Raw genomic sequence first — 6,000 nt, 5'->3', positions numbered from 1 at the left:
TGCTTTTTTTAATACTGATTTACGTTAATGCTTCTATGCATCAACAATGTTAATATACGTTTTATAAGCATTAAGATTGCTAATATACAAAAGTTTGGCTCTTGGGATGCAGAATTATTTCCAATATACGGTTTTAGATTAATGCTTATGGTTACTTGGGGAATTGGCTGCGTTAATGTGAGATTAAATTAGATTAGATTAAAGTTTTCCAAAACTTCGGCATCACTGGATATGAGCGCAGCAGCTCTGACAGCTTTTGGTAAACAAACATAATTGCAACAAATATTCGTTGTGAATTTCTCTACACTCTGCACTCTGGTCACTTTGCACTGTATGTTGAATTATTTGCAGTTGATTATTTTGAAATAATCATCAAATGGCCCCGAAACGTATCTATTTTCTCACTTTTCTTCTGCATCTGCTGTTTGGTAACAGTAGTTTCCCGTGGGAGCAAGCATGCAAGCAACCAAAAGTTCGAATTTCGCTTTAGAAACGAACTCTGAAATTGGTTCAAATTTAGTTCCGTAGAATTTTCTTGCTGAATAACAAGACACTGCATTTGTAAACCGAACTTCATTCCCGATAAAGTACTGTTAATATTTGTAGCAACGTAAAAGTTCAACATGCAGCTTAAAAGTTCAATATGCGACTTGAAAGTTATCAAGAGTTCGGATAAAGGTGTCTAAGGAAGGTTAACAAGCTTTGTGTCTATAGATCTATAGCTTGCTAAGCAGCTCCATTTGTAAGTAACTAAGCGAACTATAAAGTTGCCTTGAGTTCGCTGCATAGAACGATAAGCAGCTACTAAAGTAAATTTGTCAAATATTAATAAAAAGCAAATAGACCAACCTTTTGTTTTAAGTCTTGACATTTTAAGAAATGCCAGGAATATATATTATATATTAATATTTTTGGGGGGAAAGAGCGGAAAGGTGAATCGATAGTTTTTATTCTTTAGTATAATTCTTTGAGCATGATATAGAAAAAAATAAAATTTATGAAAGCAAATAATAGGAGTATTTTTTTGTTATCCGTTCAATTATTCGAACGAATAACGGACACAATAGAGGTTTTCCGTCGAATTTCTTTCACTAAATGTTCGGTTTTGACTCTTAGAAATGATACCCATATAAAACTTTCTTTAATAAAGCCTCTAACTACTGTAAAAATGAAAAACTAAAATGCGTATATTTCAACCCGTCACTTCTCGGATGTATTACATGCCTTTTTGTAGGGGAGTGTCGTCGTGGTTGGGCCACGTTTTGGAATTCGCCCAATTCGCTTTCGTTTCCAAATGAATTTTGGAAATCTAAATACAGCGTTGCAAAGGTCTAAGAATAAAATATATTTCCGGAAAGTTTTGAACTGATTGCTTGAAAAATAAAAAAGTTATAGGCATTTACGTGAAGACAAAAAATGTTGTCATAGTCGGGCCATGTTGTACAGGTTGGGCCACCGCAGAAAATCTAAGACATACGTATTGAAATTCAATATAGAGACATGAAAAGAATGAATTCCGTGAACAACGACTCATACAGGTACAACCCAGATAACACAAAATCGTAATAGAAAGTTCACATTAAATCGTTTTCATGTCAATTTCATATTGGAATTGTATAATGATTAGAGTATGTCAAATCGAAGTGAACAATAATTTGTTTTGCAGTCGTGCGTGTCTTCATATACAATTCATGACTGTGAATTATAAAGCAGAATAGACAATTGCAATATTTGATTATATCTTAATCATATATTCAGGAGTATTAAGTTGCGTGTTATAAAAACTGCGCAAAATAGAATTACAAATAGTTGTCTAAATTTTCGCACGTATATCGCCTCCACTTTGGTACATATATGTTCTTACATGGCGTGAAATATAACTTTTTCGTTCAGATATGATTTTGTATACCTCAGTTGCAATCGAGATATACAAACCAAATGGTTTACTGGGAAATACCCTATTTTTAATTGCATTTTTGCGAAATTTTGGCGATCTTGTAAAATCAATTTTGCTACAATCGCCTTTTTTTGTGTGTGGATATTATCACTACGACCAGCATTTTGATCTATTGTGATGTTATCCGGGTGTTGTTCCGCACTTCGTTGTTATTGCAGTATCGCTATAGAGCGAACTGCTTATTATCCGTGCTTAAAGTGTCGGTGTGTTTTCACCCCGTTTTCCCTCTACGCTTTTTACTACTTTTCAACCAATCTAGCTCTAGAGCCAGGAAGTGCGGAGACTAGTTATAATTTGTCCTTGGACAAGAGGCTTCATTCGCACCTCGAGCAAGTATCATTCTTATAACCAGTCCCGGCTAAAGGCTTCATGGTCGATAAAGCAGAGTTCAGCACAGAGTGAGGGTGTGTATGTGTGTATGTATGTGTTCCTTACTACTTATGCATTACCAATCTCGTTCCTAGAACCAGGATGGGGAACAAGCTATAATTTGCCCTTGAACAAGAGGCTTCATTCGCACCTCAAGCAAGTACCACTCTTATAACTTGCCCTGGCAAGAGGCTTTCATTATTAGTAAATGCAGAATGCAGCAGGAAGGATGTGGAGGGGCCTGAGAATAAACCCATGCTAAAGTCACTTAACATCGGAACGGCTTGATTCTACTAAGAATCGAACCCATGACCACTCGCTTGTCAAGGCAGACTCGGTAACCTTGCGGCTACAGGGCCGCCCTATAATCGCCTTTTCCGAAGTGCACAACTACAATACAAAAAAAACAAAAATCTAGGTTTTTATCGTATTAATTTTGCTTTATTTCATCACATTTTACGTGACTGACATTCTCTAGTGATTATTACGCTTCGGCGCTTAAAATTATGGTGGCCCAACCATGACTACTCAAGTGGCCCGACCTTTACAAATAGCACTTTTCTAGTATTTCACCTTAGGCTTTCCAAACACCTTACTGGAGGAGATTTTTCTATACTCTTCGTGTGCAGCACAACACACTTCATACATTTTCAAAATTTATCTCGTTAATTGCATTTCATGAATCATTTCTTGAAGAAAAGTTCATTGCGCCTGGAAAACTTTTTTTGTAAGATTTAGGCACTGATTTCAGTACGGGTGTTTTGAATACACGATTGAAACTCACAATATTGTGAAAAGTTAGCTATCACAGTAAGAAGTTTTACAATGGTTGTATCATAAATATCATGAGTTACTAAAACTGTAAAATCGTGATGGCCTGACCATAACAGTGGCCCGACGATAACGACAATACCCTACCAGTGTCCTCTATTTTCACCACTTCGAAACCATTTGCGGCACTCTTTACCGTTGTGGCAAGCAACACACGAAACGAAAAAGAAGGTAATCATTAGCTTTTCATTCGTTTTGTCCTTTTCACTCAAACTCAACCACTGATACACATATGTCAAAATTTGTTGTGCAATGCTGCCAGAAAATCTGAAAATTTTGCGAAACAGTGCAGCCGAAACGATTTTTTTAAAACTCAACATTCGTGATTTGGTGAAAAGCAACTCAACATTCTTGCAATTTGCATTGTTTAAAAAATCGTAGCAAATTCTACATCAGTCAACGAAAAAAATATATTTTTGCACCATTGTCACTCGTATCGAGAGTACTTTCGAGAAAAAATAAGAAAACGAGGGGTATGATCTGACGGAAAACCTCTTATTTATTTGTTTGTGCAGAGTTTAACGAGAGAGAGATATAGAATGAAAAGATGGATCAACTTAATTTTGTTGCAATAAGCATTTACGACGATGATTTTGGAATTGTTAGTCAATGCCAACATTTTTTTCAAACAGCCCTGAGTGAAATAATAGTTTCTAAATAGTATTGTGCCTGGCAGCGGAATCACGATTAGGCACCAGTCTCGTGATGTGCTCAAGCGGCTCTCCGGTGCACAGAAAAGGCAGCACAAGTTGCATCTCAACAAGGAATACACACAGGAAGAGGCCAGGAAGTCTTTTGTTTTAAAGTGATGAACCCTCTATCTAAAGTCCAGCCATGCGCTTAACGGTCGCTCGAGCACTGAACCAGAGGACAAGAATGAGTTCAAGAGCTATGATTTTTAAAGCAGATGTCCAAGTAAATCTTAAATTCGAATTCCTCTATTTTTCCAGAAAAGATCTTAATGATGTCCTTTAGACACATTCCAGCGTTACGGGATACAATTAGCACCCATTTTTACTGTGTAAGTTGCTTCCTGTTTCACAATTTTTTTGACAAATACCTTGTAAAATAATTGATCAAAGAGCACCTTATTTCCCACATGAATGCCAGGGGTTTGATGAAATAGACACTGATTTGCATAGTAGGGATGGTGTCCCGCAACGCTGGAATGTGTCCTTAGAGTTTTCTGCGAAAATAGGAGGCATCGCATTTTTTGTATGCCCGCATACAAAACGCCGTGGAATTCTTGGAGCCTTTGGTCAATTTTTCCGAATATTATGGAAAAAAGTTTCTACTATTGAAAGCGAAAGACTAAGAATTGTATTTTGAATGTTCGACCAGCTTTGCCCCATTCGTAGTTTAGCGTTTCAAAGAAAGCCTCTTGGCTATGAAGTCTTTTGATTTCAAGTGACGAACCCTCCCTTTCAATCCCATATGCCAGACGTTCGAATTCCTGGAGAAATGAAAAAATCGCCTTAAAAATATGTTTTCTCTCAATCGGTATTATAAACATGCGGTCGTTTCCCGGTATGTTCGGTAACGACTGATGTGCTCAAGTTTAGTGGTCCTAAGTAACTTTCCTGGGGAACTTCAGATTGATGGCGGAAGCCGCACCATCCGATGTAGCATTGCGTTTTATTGAAAGATTACGATTGATCAAACACAAACAACGTATAAATCAGACGAAATTATTTAAAATTTATTTAACTTTCGCTCTTCGGTGTGGCATAACATGTGCTTTACGAGCTCTCGACGATATCTAAAATCTTTTCCACAGTCGGAACACTTGTGCGGACAAACCGGATCATGTGCTTTCTGGTGAATTTTCAAATGATACGCCGACTTATAGAATGAGCCGCAAGTGTCGCATCCGAACGGTCGCTCCGTACTGTGACAACTGCTGATGGTGTGCGTTCTCCGATGTTGCCTTAAGTTTCGCTTTAGGGCAAACTCTTTGTCGCATATTTCACATTTGTAATTCTGGAAGTCGGATTTGCCGGTCTCAGAGCCTGTTTTGCTATTTGCGTTACATTTCGCATTACGGTGTATCTTCATGTGAGGCAAAAGATGTTTTTCCGAGCTGAAACCTTCGGCACAGATTGGACAGACGTGTCTGTTGTGTGACGCAATGTGTGCTGCTAGGTTAGCATTCGTTGCGTAGGACTTTCCGCAAATGTGGCATTCCTTTTTTACACCACCCTTGCAATTATTTTTCTTGTGTTGGTTCAACGCAACAATACTGGCTAGCTGTACGTTGCAAACGTCACATTTCCACCATTTTACACGGACCTTGCAATAAAATGTCTTGTGTTGGTTCAACGAAGCGATGCTGGCTAACTGTATATTGCAAACGTCACATTGATAGCAACAAGTCCTCTTGTGGGCCCTACGATGCTTGCGAAGTGAATTCTTGAGTTTGTATTCTTTTCCGCAAATGTCACAGCTGTACTGAATTGAACCGTCTTTCCGATCTCCGTCGAGGTTTGTGGGCTCCAAACTATCCGCGGCACTGCAACAGAAGAGAAGGAAAGACTTTCGGAGTAAAATACGTTCACGGAAGGAATTATCACTGGGCATAGTCATAGTTATAGAATTAAACCCCGTGTACCCATGTAGAACGAGGATGACTGTTAGAAGACAATGCGCTAAGTGATTTATGAATCCAACATGGCGGACGGTGGTTGAACGTTTCCTAAAGCTCTCGGTTTAGGTTTTGAAAATGGCATCGCCTCTCAATTTTCGACTTTTATTAGCCACACCCGGCTGAAAACCCCAAATTCTAGAGTTTTCTTACCTATTGGCTGCACCACCATCAGCGATTTTGAATTTTGAAAATGACTTTA

The sequence above is a fragment of the Sabethes cyaneus genome, chromosome 1 (assembly GCF_943734655.1).
Source record: "Sabethes cyaneus chromosome 1, idSabCyanKW18_F2, whole genome shotgun sequence".
NCBI lineage: Eukaryota > Metazoa > Arthropoda > Insecta > Diptera > Culicidae > Sabethes > Sabethes cyaneus.
This window is presented reverse-complemented; position numbering follows the sequence as displayed.